Source organism: Thalassophryne amazonica, chromosome 17, assembly GCF_902500255.1.
Source record: "Thalassophryne amazonica chromosome 17, fThaAma1.1, whole genome shotgun sequence".
NCBI classification, from domain to species: Eukaryota; Metazoa; Chordata; class Actinopteri; order Batrachoidiformes; family Batrachoididae; genus Thalassophryne; species Thalassophryne amazonica.
The window spans coordinates 66,482,163-66,498,796 of record NC_047119.1 but is presented as its reverse complement, the minus strand read 5'-3'; the positions used below and the strand labels follow the sequence as shown (position 1 = coordinate 66,498,796).

General features: G+C 41.0%; 1 pseudogene; it reads left to right on the top strand.

Annotated features, from left to right (window-relative positions):
* The first annotated feature begins 1,435 nt into the window (after positions 1–1,435).
* LOC117529132 lies at positions 1,436–4,848 on the top strand (annotated as a pseudogene).
* Positions 4,849–16,634: the final 11,786 nt, after the last annotated feature.

The window sequence follows — 16,634 nt, the reverse complement described above, 5'->3', positions numbered from 1 at the left end:
AGTTACAAGTTGAGGGGGTAGATATTGAAAGGGTACATGAAAATAAGTTTCTGGGGGTGATAATAGATGATAAGATAAACTGGAAGACTCATATAAAACATATACAAAGTAAACTGTCAAGAAGCATTTCAGTTCTAAACAAAGCGAAACATATTCTGGACCACAACTCACTCCGCATTCTTTACTGCTCACTGGTTTTACCATATTTACAGTACTGTGCAGGTATGGGGTAATACTTATAAAGGTACAACACAATCACTATCAGTAATGCAGAAAAGAGCTATAAGAATTATTCATAATACTGGCTATAGAGATCATACAAATCCACTATTTTTACAATCCAAATTCTTAAAATTCACAGACTTGGTTCATTTTCAAACAGTACAAATCGTGTATAAAGCAATAAACAATTTACTTCCAGCAAATATTAAAAATATGTTTTTTAACAGATCAGGGGATTGCAGTCTGAGGGGGAAATTTAATTTAAAGCATCAGTGGGCACGAACAACATTAAAAGGTTTCTGTATTTCTGTCTGTGGGGTGAGGATGTGGAACAGATTGGGAGTGGGGCTCAAGCAATGTCCAAGCATGAACCAGTTCAAACAGCGTTACAAAAATATGTTTTTTTCTAGGTATAGGGAGGAGGAAGGGTAATGAGGGTTAGGGTGTTTTTGTTTTTTGCTTCGGCTTGTAAATATATAGTATTTTGTATGTAAGTAGGTATGTGTAGGTGTATATTTATGTTTGTGTATATATGTGTGTATATGTGTGTGTATATATGTATATATATGTTGATATATATATTGATATCGGTTTAGGTGTGTAGGAATCTATGTGTATATGTGGCAAAGGGTATTACTGGTTGTGGGGAAGAAGGGGTAGGGATAAATAAGCTGATGCTTCACCCTACCCCTTTTCGGACATGTTGGGTACACAGTAGGAACTTTTTTGTTGTTGTCTTTACTGATCTATCTTGTAATTGTTGTTGTATCAAATGTTCGAAATAAACAGTTTTCATTCATTCATTCATTCAAAACCATAAACACCCTGTTAACTATGATAAGAACCATGTTATTTAATTTTAGTAACAGGGTTGCATATAACAGGGTTGCAAATCAATGCTAATAGCATCTACCTAATGAACAAAAGCTAGCTGCTTAATTTAGCTATTTTACCAAGGTCAAGGACCAATGTAGTTTTGCAAATACAGAAAATTAAAATTGAAATTATTCAACATTATTCTTAAACTATGAGTAACAGGGTTGAGTGGTTTAGCTTTATGCACTCAGTTAACCCAGAAAAGTTTTAAAATATATCAAAGATGCAAGAGGGCACTCACCTTTGGTCTAGCCATGGATTTTGAAAATGTTTGGATGATGTAATTTCTTGTTTGTAATATGACATAATATTTTAACCCTTCATCAGCCAGGCAAAAATGGTATGGGTAACAGGGTTGCGTGCACATTCAGGGACACAACTTCAAAACACAATAAATAGTATTCAAAATATGTTTTATTCATTTTTTTGTTTTGTTTTTTACAGGTACAATAGATTCATGTAATTAAAATACAACAGAAGACAATTAATTCAAGACTTATTTTTTATATTAAAAATTATGTAAAAGCTTGCCACCAGGAGGCAGGGACAAGAGAAAAAACTCATTTTTAGGGGTATTTTTACAGATATTCAGTATATTTAATTATGTAAAGACACAATTTCTTTTCAGCAAATTATTATATTTTGCTTTATGACAGTTTAATTGGCAGGTTATGTGATATATTTTGTTATTTTGGACTAAAGTATTTAAAGTATCAGGTGGGGGACAGCAAATGTCCTCTAATCCTGGAATATCTCATATTTCCCTTTTATTTTGTGTGTGTGTGTGTGTGTGTGTGTGTGTGTGTGTGTGTGTGTGTGTGTGTGTGTGTGTGTGTGTGTGCGTGCGTGCGTGCGTGCATGCGCGCGCGGGGGGGGGGTATTGACTGATCAGTAATTATTAGTAATACATGTGTGCTGTTTTATGTCAAACACTTTTTGTAGCTGTGAGAAATATCAGAACGAGCTTTACTAATGACCTGAGTTTTATCAAAACATGTCTTTTAATTTGGGTGGCTTTCAATCTATTGGTTCTGTATTGGAAAAGCCGAACTACACTGACTTTGTTGGTTCTATTTCATGTAATTTACAACAGGCACATTGGTCATTTTCATTTCTAAACATTCATATTCCTCTATTGTAAACACTGGCTCTCCACAAGGATGTATGAGGTCTGTCCAAAAAGTATCGTACCTTTTTATTTTTTTCAAAAACTATATGGATTTGAATCACGTGTGATTACATCAGCCAAGCTTGAACCTTCGTGCGCATGCATAAGTTTTTCCACGCCTGTCGGTTGCGTCATTCGCCTGTGGGCAGGCTTTGAGTGAGCACTGGTCCACCCCTCCCGTCGGATTTCTTTTGTCTGAGAACTTGCTGAGAGACTGCCATTTGCTATATGAAATTTTTTTCAGAAACTGTTAGAGACAGGCAGTTGGAAACCATTCTATAGATTCAGTTGGATATCGGTGAAGATTCTGTCGGCGTCACGCGGATTATGGACTGTTAAAACCTTTTTAAAGACGGCCCATAGCGGCAGAGGGCGCGTGGCGCGCCGAGCGGCCATTCGACAGCCTGGATCGACCAGATCATTTCTAAACTGAATGCTGTGTTGATCCGGGACATCATGTGACTACCACAGAAATGGCAACAGAGCTGGACATAGCACTTTTGCAGCACATTCCACTGTTACAGGGGATTTTGTAATGAAAGACGTGCGGAGGATTTCGCGCATCGGCACGAAGCAGCTCAGGATGCGCAGCAAAAAAACACCTCCGTCTTGGAAGTCTCACAGGACATGTTGGGGGATGTCCAGCTGTTACAGAATTTCTCGGATACTCACTCGACTGAAAGCCATCGAAAGCCGTCTGAATCTTCTGAATGGTTTCCAACACGGAGGTGTTTTTTTTTTTTTGCTGCGCGTCCTGAGCTGCTTCGTGCCAACGCTCGAAATCCTCCGCACGTCTTTCATGGAAAGAGAAGCGGCTGTACCGCGACGGATGGTGGAGCCGCTTCTCTTTCCATGACAAAAACTCCTGTAACAGTGAAATGTGCCATTCATTTTTAAACTGGATGCTGTCTTGATCCGGTATGTCATCTGACTAGCACAGGAATTGTGAAAAGACATGGACATCAGCAGTTTTTTGGCACATTAAGACAGACGTGTGGAGGAGTTCCGCGTGTCGCGGTGCAGCCGCTCGGCGCAAAGCAACGCCGTGATGAAGCCTCACGGGACATGTTCTGGCATGTCCAGCTCATGCACAATCACAATCAGATATTCACACGACTGGAAAGCAACCGGAATCCGTCTGAAATCCACCTGAAAGCCGTCCTGTGAGACCAACACCGAGGTAGTTTTGTCCCGCGTAATGAACGGCTCCGTGGCACGTTCCTCCGCTTTTCTTTCCATGAAAAAAACTCCTGTAATGGTGGAATGTACCGAAAAAGTGCTGATGTCCACATCTTCTGCCTTTTTGTGAAAGTCAGACGAGGTCCCGGATCAACAAAGCTTTCACGTTGGAAATGATCTGGTTGTTCCAGCGGGGTGTCAGCCTGTCGATGGGGGCTGGGAGCGTGCCACGCTCTCAGCAGTTGTGGGCCGTCCTTAAAGCGGCAGTAACACCGTAATCTGTTTAATCCCCATAAAATCGTCCCTGAAAGGCATATTAATTTTTCGAACAGTGTCCACCTGGAGGTCTCTCAGTTTCTGGAAAAAAATTGATGCAGCAAAGCTCCAAATCGTTCAGACATTTATTCGCAATAAAAATCCACTGAGAGGGTGGACCACACCTCACTCAAAGCCTGCTCACAGGCGAATGACGCAACCAACAGGCATGAAAAAACTCACGCATGTGCACGAGGGATCAAGCTTGTCTGACACAATCACACGTGATTCAAATCCATATGGTTTTTTAAAAAAATAATAAGGTCCGATACTTTTCTAATAGACCTCGTATTCTGTCGTCGTATTTTTGCTTAAGCACCAAAACCAAATCATCGTTTTATTTTGGATTTTTTTTAAAGGTAGAATTCAACTGGGCATGTTTATTTCCATTTTAAAAACATTTATTGCCCATAATACACCCAGAACTGCTTCATCGCGAATTACGCCGGTGACTGCAGCGAAAAGCGGCGGGATGGATTGAGTCTCCACGGTTCTCATGCAGGCTTCAAGTACAGCCTCCTGCTCCGGAATCTCCAACAGTCCGTCAAACTCTCCTTGTGCTTTGCAACATTCAGAGACAACAAATAGCTGCCACCGCTCCGGCTAAGGCTCCCAAGAAGAAGGCTGCCAAAGCCAAGAAGGTGGGCCCCAGCGTTAGTGACCTCATCGTTCAAACTGACAGCGTCCAAGGAGCGGAAAGGTGTGTCTTTAGCTGCCCTCAAAAGCGCTCTTGCTGCCAGTGGCTACGGCGTCAAGAAGAACAATGCTTGTGTCAAGGTGGCCGTCAAGAGTCTGGTGACTAAAGGCAAGCTTGTCCAGACCAAGGGCTCCGGGGCGTCCGGCTCATTCCAGTTAGGCAAAGACACCAAGAAACCCAAGAAAGTAGCAGCAACAAAAAAGCCTGCCGCCGCTACAAAGTCCCCGAAGAAGGTAAAGAAGCCTGCAGCAGCAAAGAAAGCAGCCAAGAGTCCCAAGCAGACACCCAAGAGTCTGAAGAAGGCCACAAAAAAGCCCGCTGCAGCCAAGAAAGCTCCAGCAAAGAAGGCCATCAAACCCAAACTAAGAAGGCAGCACCCAAGAGAAAGTGAGCTGTCAATCATGTCCTACAAAAGGCTCTTTTAAGAGCCGCCCACATTACTGAAAGAGTGTTTCCTGTGTTACTTGAGCAACATCATAAACCCGTAGTAGCAAAATGTAGAAAAATACTATGTCCAACTGCACAAAATCAACTCTCCAGTGCCCTTGCCCCATCCACCCCAACCCTCACTTCACCCCCTCCCACCCCTCAATTTCACTGTATTTAATGATATGACGAACTACTGTCTGGAAATTGAATCACTGTCCAGATACTGAATAACTGTCCACACTTAAGCAGTAATAACTTTAACATGGGCGAGTGCATTCTGACACTACCTGCCCAGATATGTCAAGTGCCCTTGCCCCATCCACCCCAACCCTCATTTCACCCCCTCCCACCCCTCCATATGACCGCTTTCAATGATATGACTAACTACTGTCTTTAAAATCCATCTGAGGACATAAGTGAAGACAGGGGTGGGGCTATTTTCTTCTCGCCGCCACTGGTTGTTCTTTGAAGCTGATGCGCCACTTGCTGGAAAATCATATGAATGATGAAACATTATTTGCTGTGTTTCTGTCATTGCTTCTTTGCCTTCTCCCTCTTTATGAGTTATGGAATCAGTCATTATTTGGTTTCTGCTTAACTGTCTTTAAAAACACAAAATACCAAACAATAATAATAATAATAATAATAATAAGGGGGGAGAAGAGATAAAAACAATGAAACGTCTTCTTACATGGTGAGCAATGCTGAAGAGCAGATAACTGAGTGGTTCAAAGAAACAAAAAAGTGACTTCAAATAAACTGCCAAATGACACCAAAGCTGGCCAAAGGCACTTCACACGTTATTCTTCGCATTATGAAATACAATAGTTGTTCGACATGATTTGAATCATTTTGGGGGACTGTACGTCACAGATTAGTTTTCACTATTCAACTTACAAAACACACATGCCCTCGCTGGTGAGGTCAGGCTGAAATCTGTCAGTTGCAGGTTCAGGTCTTCCTCATGACTCAAGTTTTCCATGTTTCTATAGTAACACCTTGCATCTACAGGATGTCTATGTTTCCTAAAATAGAACTTTTAATCACTGTTCCCAGACAATAAATAATAATAATAATAAAAAAAATCACAATCAAGAAGAACATGTAGTTCAGTTGTACTGGTGTTTTTCAAGCTCATGAAGTGGCCAAGTGGCTGGTGTACTTTCTTTGAAACCAGATGATTGCAGTGCTCAATCTGTGTGAAAGGTGCAGTTGCATCAGGGAGGACATACAGTGTGAAACTTGTGTTATTGTCTAATGCAGCATGTGCTTTCATGTCACATTTGCTGTTCAGAGTGTGCACTCCCCCCCCCCCCCCCCCCCCCCCCCCCCACTCCCCCCTGAAAGAGAAAGAAGCCTGAAAAACTTACTTTCGGTGTTCTGCAAGAGGTTCATATTGGCAGGTCTGTGGAAGCAGAAGATGGACTATTTTGTCATCAGTCAATATATCTCTATGCACCAGTCTTTGTGTGATTGTTGCTGTCCACGGTGCTGAACAGGTGTAAACATAAAATAAGCTCCAAGAAGCCTCAGATTTGTCTAACAGACAACCCAGTGATATTTATGTTTGGACACAAATATACTCAACAAAAATATAAATGCAACACTTTTGGTTTTGCTCCCATTTTATATGAGATGAACTCAAAGATCTAAAACTTTTTCCACATACACAATATCACCATTTCCCTCAAATATTGTTCACAAACCAGTCTAAATCTGTGATAGTGAGCACTTCTCCTTTGCTGAGATAATCCATCCCACCTCACAGGTGTGCCATACCAAGATGCTGATTAGACACCATGATTAGTGCACAGGTGTGCCTTAGACTGCCCACAATAAAAGGCCACTCTGAAAGGTGCAGTTTTATCACACAGCACAATGCCACAGATGTTGCAAGATTTGAGGGAGCGTGCAATTGACATGCTGACAGCAGGAATGTCAACCAGAGCTGTTGCTCGTGTATTGAATGTTCATGTCTCTACCATAAGCCGTCTCCAAAGGCGTTTCAGAGAATTTGGCAGTACATCCAACCAGCCTCACAACCGCAGACCACGTGTAACCACACCAGCCCAGGACCTCCACGTCCAGCATGTTCACCTCCAAGATCGTCTGAGACCAGCCACTCGGACAGCTGCTGAAACAGTCGGTTTGCATAACCAAAGAATTTCTGCACAAACTGTCAGAAACCATCTCAGGGAAGCTCATCTGCATGCTCGTCGTCCTCATCGGGGGCTCGACCTGACTCCAGTTCGTCGTCGTAACCGACTTGAGTGGGCAAATGCTCACATTCGCTGGCATTTGGCACGTTGGAGAGGTGTTCTCTTCACGGATGATGCAAAGGAGATGTGTTGCACTGCATGAGGCAAATGGTGGTCACACCAGATACTGACTGGTATCCCCCCCCATTTAACAAAACTGCACCTTTCAGAGTGGCCTTTTATTGTGGACAGTCTAAGGCACACCTGTGCACTAATCATGGTGTCTAATCAGCATCTTGGTATGGCACACCTGTGAGGTGGGATGGATTATCTCAGCAAAGGAGAAGTGCTCACTATCACAGATTTAGACTGGTTTGTGAACAATATTTGAGGGAAATGGTGATATTGTGTATGTGGAAAAAGTTTTAGATCTTTGAGTTCATCTCATACAAAATGGGAGCAAAACCAAAAGTGTTGGGTTTATATTTTTGTTGAGTGTACAATAAGATGTAACAGGTTTCAAAGCGCCAGCCCACTTCAACCACCACCCACCCACCCACACACACACAACAAAAAAACCTTCCAGACATTACTAAACAAAGTCAAAGTCAGCTTTATTGTCAATTCTTCACATATACTGGACATACAAGTAATCGAAATTTCGTTTCTCACCTTCCCTCGGTGATGAAAAGACAAGACATTTCGACAATAAGGACAGAAAAGTGCACAAGTATTTACAGTGTAGTGTCTGAGGTAATAGTAAAAGTGGAGAGTGCAGTAGTGAAAACCATTCAGTATTTGTAGCAGCAGCAGATGAAAGCAAACAAATGAAAGTTTCCAACTCCAGATAACAATTCTGAAATGAGGACTATGCAGTTACCATCAGGTTGCTGGAACAGAATTGTAAGAAAAGCAGACATGTTCATGTCACATGTCGGACAGATCACCCCATTTCAGCAAATTCGATCTGCTTAACTTTGAACTCTTCAAAAAAAGAAAAAACAAATTCTCATTTGAAACCAGGTGTAATGCAATACTACACAGCATAAAAACATTCAATTACTGTGACTGCTAATTCATTTTCTCGCTTGGTGAGTTTTCCAAAAGGAACGACTTGCGTTATCATCACAACTTTTGAAATAAACAAATAAATAAATAAAGCATTATTACACACAGCTTGGTGGAGTCATATTTGATAACAGTGAGTCAGTGGATCATTGTTAGCTAAGATATTACCATCAACAAAGGCAAAATATCAAAACATTGTCAATGACAATCATGTAACATCTGTACAAATGAAATGAGGAAACAGACACATGTCATACTTTAACTATATCAGTGTCACAGACCGAAAAGTCCCCCCTAAAAATCGGTCTACCCTGCCTTCACTGTTCATGCATCATTAGACAAGGTTCAAGGATTATCACGTCGTTTCTACTTCAAACTGCACTCCAGTCATCATGTATCTCAGCGACAGACATCTGAAGCTTTTGTACAACAATCATTTCCACATAAATTCAGCATTATTTTATCATAAAAGACGAAGGACGTCATCAGAGCGCCGCAGCTACATGAGCTGCTAGCTGATGCATTCACTGCGCGTTGGTCATTTCAAAGCGTCACAGAGTATCACCTCGTTTCTGCTTAAAACTGACTTCAGAATGATTGAAGACATTTTACCTTGTCATCTGATGGTTAATAATCCCATTAATCCATTTGATTGCTTTGGGTGAAGAGACTCTGTCTTAGACAAGCGGCTGAGCTCCGAAATGATGGATGTGCAGTGAATGCAGGGGAGACCAATTTTTAGGAGCGAACCATTAGGTATGCAACACCGGGCTTGTTTTAGAAACAGCAATATGTAAAACTTTGCAGCTCCCTGATGGTCTGGAGGTTCAGGTTCAGCATTCTCACCACTGCAGCCAAGGTTTGATTCCTGGTCAGGGAAGCGTTCTGTGCAGTTTCTCCGTTCAATGTGATTTTTACATGGAGTACTTCCAAGTCTGCACAACTATTGGACCTATCGTCCTGCAATATTTGATTTGATGTTTCTTTTGTGCAAATGTTTAAATGTAAGCCTTATATGATTAGCTTAACTAACTAACTCAGCTAACTTGATAATAAATTAATGCTTGGTAGAATCAACCGTTTGTTAGAACTGGATATGATCGCAACACAAGACATGATTACAACAAGCTCGTTATTGGTGACAACATTTTGCCAGGTAAAGGTGGATGGAATGCACAGTAAGGGTACCAGAATCAGAATCAGAAAAGTTTTATTGCCATATGAGTGAACAATTTCACAACATTAGGAAATTGCTGTGGTACTTGGTGCTAACATAAAAAAAAATAGAGCAGTAAAACAAGTAATATATAATAAAACTTTACACTATAACAATGTTACAAAATGTACAGAATGTATGAGCTAAGATAAATAAATGGTGACGATAAATGGTGACAAATGGTGGTGATAGCAACAATGTAGAGTTCTAAAGGTTCTTGTTGAGGAGGCTAACAGCAAAGGGGAAAAAACTGTTCTTATGGCGGGAGGTTCTGGTCTGAAGGGACCGTAGCCTCCTGCCTGAGGGGAGGAGGTCAAAAAGGCTTTATCTAGGGTGAGAAGGGTTGGCTCTGATCCGACCTGAACACCCCAGTGTCCTGGAGGTGTACAGGTCCTGAAGAGATGGAAGGTTGCAGCCAATCACTTTCTCGGCAGACAGTAAAATGCGCTGTAGTCTCTGTATGTCCCTGGTGGTGGCTCCAGCGTTCCATACAGTGATGGAGGTGGTGAGGATGGACTCAATCAATCAATTCAATCAATTTTATTTATATAGCGCCAAATCACAACAAACAGTTGCCCCAAGGCGCTTTATATTGTAAGGCAAGGCCATACAATAATTACGTAAAAACCCCAACGGTCAAAATGACCCCCTGTGAGCAAGCACTTGGCGACAGTGGGAAGGAAAAACTCCCTTTTAACAGGAAGAAACCTCCAGCAGAACCAGGCTCAGGGAGGGGCAGTCTTCTGCTGGGACTGGTTGGGGCTGAGGGAGAGAACCAGGAAAAAGACATGCTGTGGAGGGGAGCAGAGATCAATCACTAATGATTAAATGCAGAGTGGTGCATACAGAGCAAAAAGAGAAAGAAACACTCAGTGCATCATGGGAACCCCCCAGCAGTCTAAGTCTATAGCAGCATAACTAAGGGATGGTTCAGGGTCACCTGATCCAGCCCTAACTATAAGCTTTAGCAAAAAGGAAAGTTTTAAGCCTAATCTTAAAAGTAGAGAGGGTGTCTGTCTCCCTGATCTGAATTGGGAGCTGGTTCCAGAGGAGAGGAGCGTGAAAGCTGAAGGCTCTGCCTCCCATTCTACTCTTACAAACCCTAGGAACTACAAGTAAGCCTGCAGTCTGAGAGCGAAGCGCTCTAATGGGGTGATATGGTACTATGAGGTCCCTAAGATAAGATGGGACCTGATTATTCAAAACCTTATAAGTAAGAAGAAGAATTTTAAATTCTATTCTAGAATTAACAGGAAGCCAATGAAGAGAGGCCAATATGGGTGAGATATGCTCTCTCCTTCTAGTCCCCGTTAGTACTCTAGCTGCAGCATTTTGAATTAACTGACAAGACAAGACCTTTCTAATTTTAGAGATATTGTGCAAATGCAAAAAAGCAGTCCTACATATTTGCTTAATATGCGCATTGAATGACATATCCTGATCAAAAATGACTCCAAGATTTCTCACAGTATTACTAGAGGTCAGGGTAATGCCATCCAGAGTAAGGATCTGGTTAGACACCATGTTTCAAAGATTTGTGGGGCCAAGTACAATAACTTCAGTTTTATCTGAGTTTAAAAGCAGGAAATTAGAGGTCATCCATGTCTTTATGTCTGTAAGACAATCCTGCAGTTTAGCTAATTGGTGTGTGTCCTCTGGCTTCATGGATAGATAAAGCTGGGTATCATCTGCGTAACAATGAAAATTTAAGCAATGCCGTCTAATAATACTGCCTAAGGGAAGCATGTATAAAGTGAATAAAATTGGTCCTAGCACAGAACCTTGTGGAACTCCATAATTAACCTTAGTCTGTGAAGAAGATTCACCATTTACATGAACAAATTGTAATCTATAAGATAAATATGATTCAAACCACCGCAGCGCAGTGCCTTTAATACCTATGGCATGCTCTAATCTCTGTAATAAAATTTTATGGTCAACAGTATCAAAAGCAGCACTGAGGTCTAACAGATCAAGCACAGAGATGAGTCCACTGTCTCAGGCCATAAGAAGATCATTTGTAACCTTCACTAGTGCTGTTTCTGTACTATGATGAATTCTAAAACCTGACTGAAACTCTTCAAATAGACCATTCCTCTGCAGATGATCAGTTAGCTGTTTTACAACTACCCTTTCAAGAATTTTTGAGAGAAAAGGAAGGTTGGAGATTGGCCTATAATTAGCTAAGATAGCTGGGTAAAGTGATGGCTTTTTAAGTAATGGTTTAATTACTGCCACCTTAAAAGCCTGTGGTACATAACCAACTAATAAAGATAGATTGATCATATTTAAGATCAAAGCATTAATTAATGGTAGGTCTTCCTTGAGCAGCCTGGTAGCAATGGGGTCTAATAGACATGTTGATGATTTGGAGGAAGTAACTAATGAAAATAACTCAGACAGAACAGTCGGAGAGAAAGAGTCTAACCAAATACCGGCATCACTGAAAGCAGCCAAAGAGAATGATATGTCTTTGGGATGGTTATGAGTAATTTTTTCTCTAATAGTTAAAATTTTATTAGCAAAGAAAGTCATGAAGTCATTACTAGTTAAAGTTAAAGGAATACTCGGCTCAATAGAGCTCTGACTCTTTGTCAGCCTGGCTACAGTGCTGAAAAGAAACCTGGGGTTGTTCTTATTTTCTTCAATTAGTGATGAGTAGTAAGATGTCCTAGCTTTACGGAGGGCTTTTTTATAGAGCAACAGACTCTTTTTCCAGGCTAAGTGAAGATCTTCTAAATTAGTGAGACGCCATTTCCTCTCCAACTTACGGGTTATCTGATTTAAGCTGCGAGTTTGTGAGTTATACCACAGAGTCAGGCACTTCTGATTTAAAGCTCTCTTTTTCAGAGGAGCTACAGCATCCAAAGTTGTTTTCAATGAGGATACTCTATCTCACTTACAGAGTTTAGGTAGCTACTCTGCACTGTATTGGTATATGGCATTAGAGAACATAAAGAAGGAATCATATCCTTAAACCTAGTTACAGTGCTTTCTGAAAGACTTCTAGTGTAATGAAACTTATTCCCCACTGCTGGGTAGTCCATCAGAGTAAATGTAAATGTTATTAAGAAATGATCAGACAGAAGGGAGTTTTCAGGGAATACTGTTAAGTCTTCAATTTCCATACCATAAGTCAGAACAAGATCTAAGATATGATTAAAGTGGTGGGTGGACTAATTTACATTTTGAGCAAAGCCATTTGAGTCAAATAATAGATTAAATGCAGTGTTGAGGCTGTCATTCTCAGCATCTGTGTGGATGTTAAAATCGCCCACTATAATTATCTTATCTGAGCTAAGCACTAAGTCAGACAAAAGGTCTGAAAATTCACAGAGAAACTCACAGTAACGACCAGGTGGACGATAGATAATAACAAATAAAACTGGTTTTTGGGACTTCCAATTTGGATGGACAAGACTAAGAGTCAAGCTTTCAAATGATTTAAAGCTCTGTCTGGGTTTTTGATTAATTAATAAGCTGGAATGGAAGATTGCTGCTAATCCTCTGCCTTGGCCCATGCTACGAGCATTCTGGCAGTTAGTGTGACTCGGGGGTGTTGACTCATTTAAACTAACATATTCATCCTGCTGTAACCAGGTTTCTGTAAGGCAGAATAAATCAATATGTTGATCAATTATTATATCATTTACTAACAGGGACTTGGAAGAGAGAGACCTAATGTTTAATAGACCACGTTTAACTGTTTTAGTCTGTGGTGCAGTTGAAGGTGCTATATTATTTTTTCTTTTTGAATTTTTATGCTTAAATAGATTTTTACTGGTTATTGGTGGTCTGGGAGCAGGCACCGTCTCTACGGGGATGGGGTAATGAGGGGATGGCAGGGGGAGAGAAGCTGCAGAGAGGTGTGTAAGACTACAACTCTGCTTCCTGGTCCCAACCCTGGATAGTCACGGTTTGGAGGATTTAAGAAAATTGGCCAGATTTCTAGAAATGAGAGCTGCTCCATCCAAAGTGGGATGGATGCCGTCTCTCCTAACAAGACCAGGTTTTCCCCAGAAGCTTTGCCAATTATCTATGAAGCCCACCTCATTTTTTGTACACCACTCAGACAGCCAGCAATTCAAAACATGTCACTCCCGGTCCGATTGGGGAGGGGCCCAGAGAAAACTACAGAGTCCGACATTGTTTTTGCAAAGTTACACACCAATTCAATGTTAATTTTAGTGACCTCCGATTGGCGTAACCGGGTGTCATTACTGCCGACGTGAATTACAATCTTACCAAATTTACGCTTAGCCTTAGCCAGCAGTTTCAAATTTCCTTCAGTGTTGCCTGCTCTGGCCCCCGGAAGACAATTGACTATGGTTGCTGGTGTCGCTAACTTCACATTTCTCAAAACAGAGTTGCCAATAACCAGAGTTTGATCCTCGGCGGGTGTGTCGTCGAGTGGGGAAAAACGGTTAGAAATGTGAATGGGTTGGCGGTGTACACGGGGCTTCTGTTTAGAACTACACTTCCTCCTCACAGTCACCCAGTCGGCCTGCTTTCCCGGCTGCTCGGGATCTGCCAGAGGGAAACTAACGGCGGCTAAGCTACCTTTGTCCGCACCGACTACAGGGGCCTGGCTAGCTGTAGAATTTTCCACGGTGCGGAGCCGAGTCTCCAATTCGCCCAGCCTGGCCTCCAAAGCTACGAATAAGCTACACTTATTACAAGTACCATTACTGCTAAAGGAGGCCGAGGAATAACTAAACATTTCACACCCAGAGCAGAAAAGTGCAGGAGAGACAAGAGAAGTCGCCATGCTAAACCGGCTAAGAGCTAGTAGCTGCGCTAAGCTAGCGGATTCCTAAAAACACACAAAGTGAATAATGTGTAAATAATTTAGAGGTGATTCAGCAGTATTCAGTATTTCTTCAACTGCCGCAGGAAGTACATCCTCTGCTGGGCCGTCTTGACAACAGAAGTAATGTTGGACTCCCACCTGAGGTCCTGGGTTAGAGTGATTCCACCAATAACCAGTAAAAATCTATTAAAGCATAAAAATTCAAAAAGAAAAAATAATATAGCACCTTCAACTGCACCACAGACTAAAACAGTTAAATGTGGTCTATTAAACATTAGATCTCTCTCTTCTAAGTCCCTGTTAGTAAATGATATAATAATTGATCAACATATTGATTTATTCTGCCTTACAGAAACCTGGTTACAGCAGGATAACTATGTTAGTTTAAATGAGTCAACACCCCCGAGTCACACTAACTGCCAGAACGCTCTTAGCACGGGCCGAGGTGGAAGATTAGCAGCAATCTTCCACTCCAGCTTATCAATTAATCAAAAACCCAGACAGAGCTTTAATTCATTTGAAAGCTTGACTCTTAGTCTTGTACATCCAAATTGAAAGTCCCAAAAACCAGTTTTATTTGTTGTTATCTATCGTCCACCTGGTCGTTACTGAGAGTTTCTCTGTGAATTTTCGGACCTTTTGTCTGACTTAGTGCTTAGCTCAGATAAGATAATTATAGTGGGCGATTTTAACATCCACACAGATTCTGAGAATGACAGCCTCAACACTGCATTTAATCTATTGTTAGACTCGATTGGCTTTGCTTAAAATGTAAATGAGTCCACCCACCACTTTAATCATACCTTAGATCTTGTTCTGACTTATGGTATGGAAATTGAAGACTTAACAGTATTCCCTGAAAACCCCCTTCTGTCTGATCATTTCTTAATAACATTTACATTTACTCTGATGGACTATCCAGCAGTGGGGAATAAGTTTCATTACAGTAGAAGTCTTTCAGAAAGCGCTGTAACTAGGATTAAGGATATGATTCCTTCTTTATGTTCTCCAATGCCATATACCAACACAGGGCAGAGTAGCTACCTAAACTCTGTGAGTGAGATAGATTATCTCGTCAATAGTTTTATATCCTCATTGAGGACAACTTTGGATGCTGTAGCTCCTCTGAAAAAGAGAGCCTTAAATCAGAAGTGCCTGACTCCGTGGTATAACTCACAAACTCGCAGCTTAAAGCAGATAACCCGTAATTTGGAGAGGAAATGGCGTCTCACTAATTTAGAAGATCTTCACTTAGCCAGGAAAAAGAGTCTGTTGCTCTATAAAAAAGCCCTCCGTAAAGCTAGGACATCTTACTACTCATCACTAATTGAAGAAAATAAGAACAACCCCAGGTTTCTTTTCAGCACTGTAGCCAGGCTGACAAAGAGTCAGAGCTCTATTGAGCCGAGTATTCCTTTAACTTTAACTAGTAATGACTTCATGACTTTCTTTGCTAATAAAATTTTAACTATTAGAGAAAAAATTACTCATAACCATCCCAAAGACATATCGTTCTCTTTGGCTGCTTTCAGTGATGCCGGTATTTGGTTAGACTCTTTCTCTCCGATTGTTCTGTCTGAGTTATTTTCATTAGTTACTTCCTCCAAACCATCAACATGTCTATTAGACCCCATCGCTACCAGGCTGCTCAAGGAAGACCTACCATTAATTAATGCTTTGATCTTAAATATGATCAATCTATCTTTATTAGTTGGCTATGTACCACAGGCTTTTAAGGTGGCAGTAATTAAACCATTACTTAAAAGCCATCACTTTACCCAGCTATCTGAGCTAATTATAGGCCAATCTCCAACCTTCCTTTTCTCTCAAAATTCTTGAAAGGGTAGTTGTAAAACAGCTAACTGATCATCTGCAGAGGAATGGTCTATTTGAAGAGTTTCAGTCAGGGTTTAGAATTCATCATAGTACAGAAACAGCATTAGTGAAGGTTACAAATGATCTTCTTATGGCCTCAGACAGTGGACTCATCTCTGTGCTTGTTCTGTTAGACCTCAGTGCTGCTTTTGATACTGTTGACCATAAAATTTTATTACAGAGATTAGAGCATGCCATAGGTATTAAAGGCACTGCGCTGCAGTGGTTTGAATCATATTTATGTAATAGATTACAATTTGTTCATGTAAATGGGGAATCTTCTTCACAGACTAAGGTTAATTATGGAGTTCCACAAGGTTCTGTGCTAGGACTAATTTTATTCACTTTATACATGCTTCCCTTAGGCAGTATTATTAGACAGCATTGCTTAAATTTTCATTGTTACGCAGATGATACCCAGCTTTATCTATCCATGAAGCCAGAGGACACACCAATTAGCTAAACTGCAGGATTGTCTTACAGACATAAAGACATGGATGACCTCTAATTTCCTGCTTTTCAAACTTGGCGCTATATAAATAAAATTGATTTGATTTGATAGGACAGTGGGCGGCTCTTAA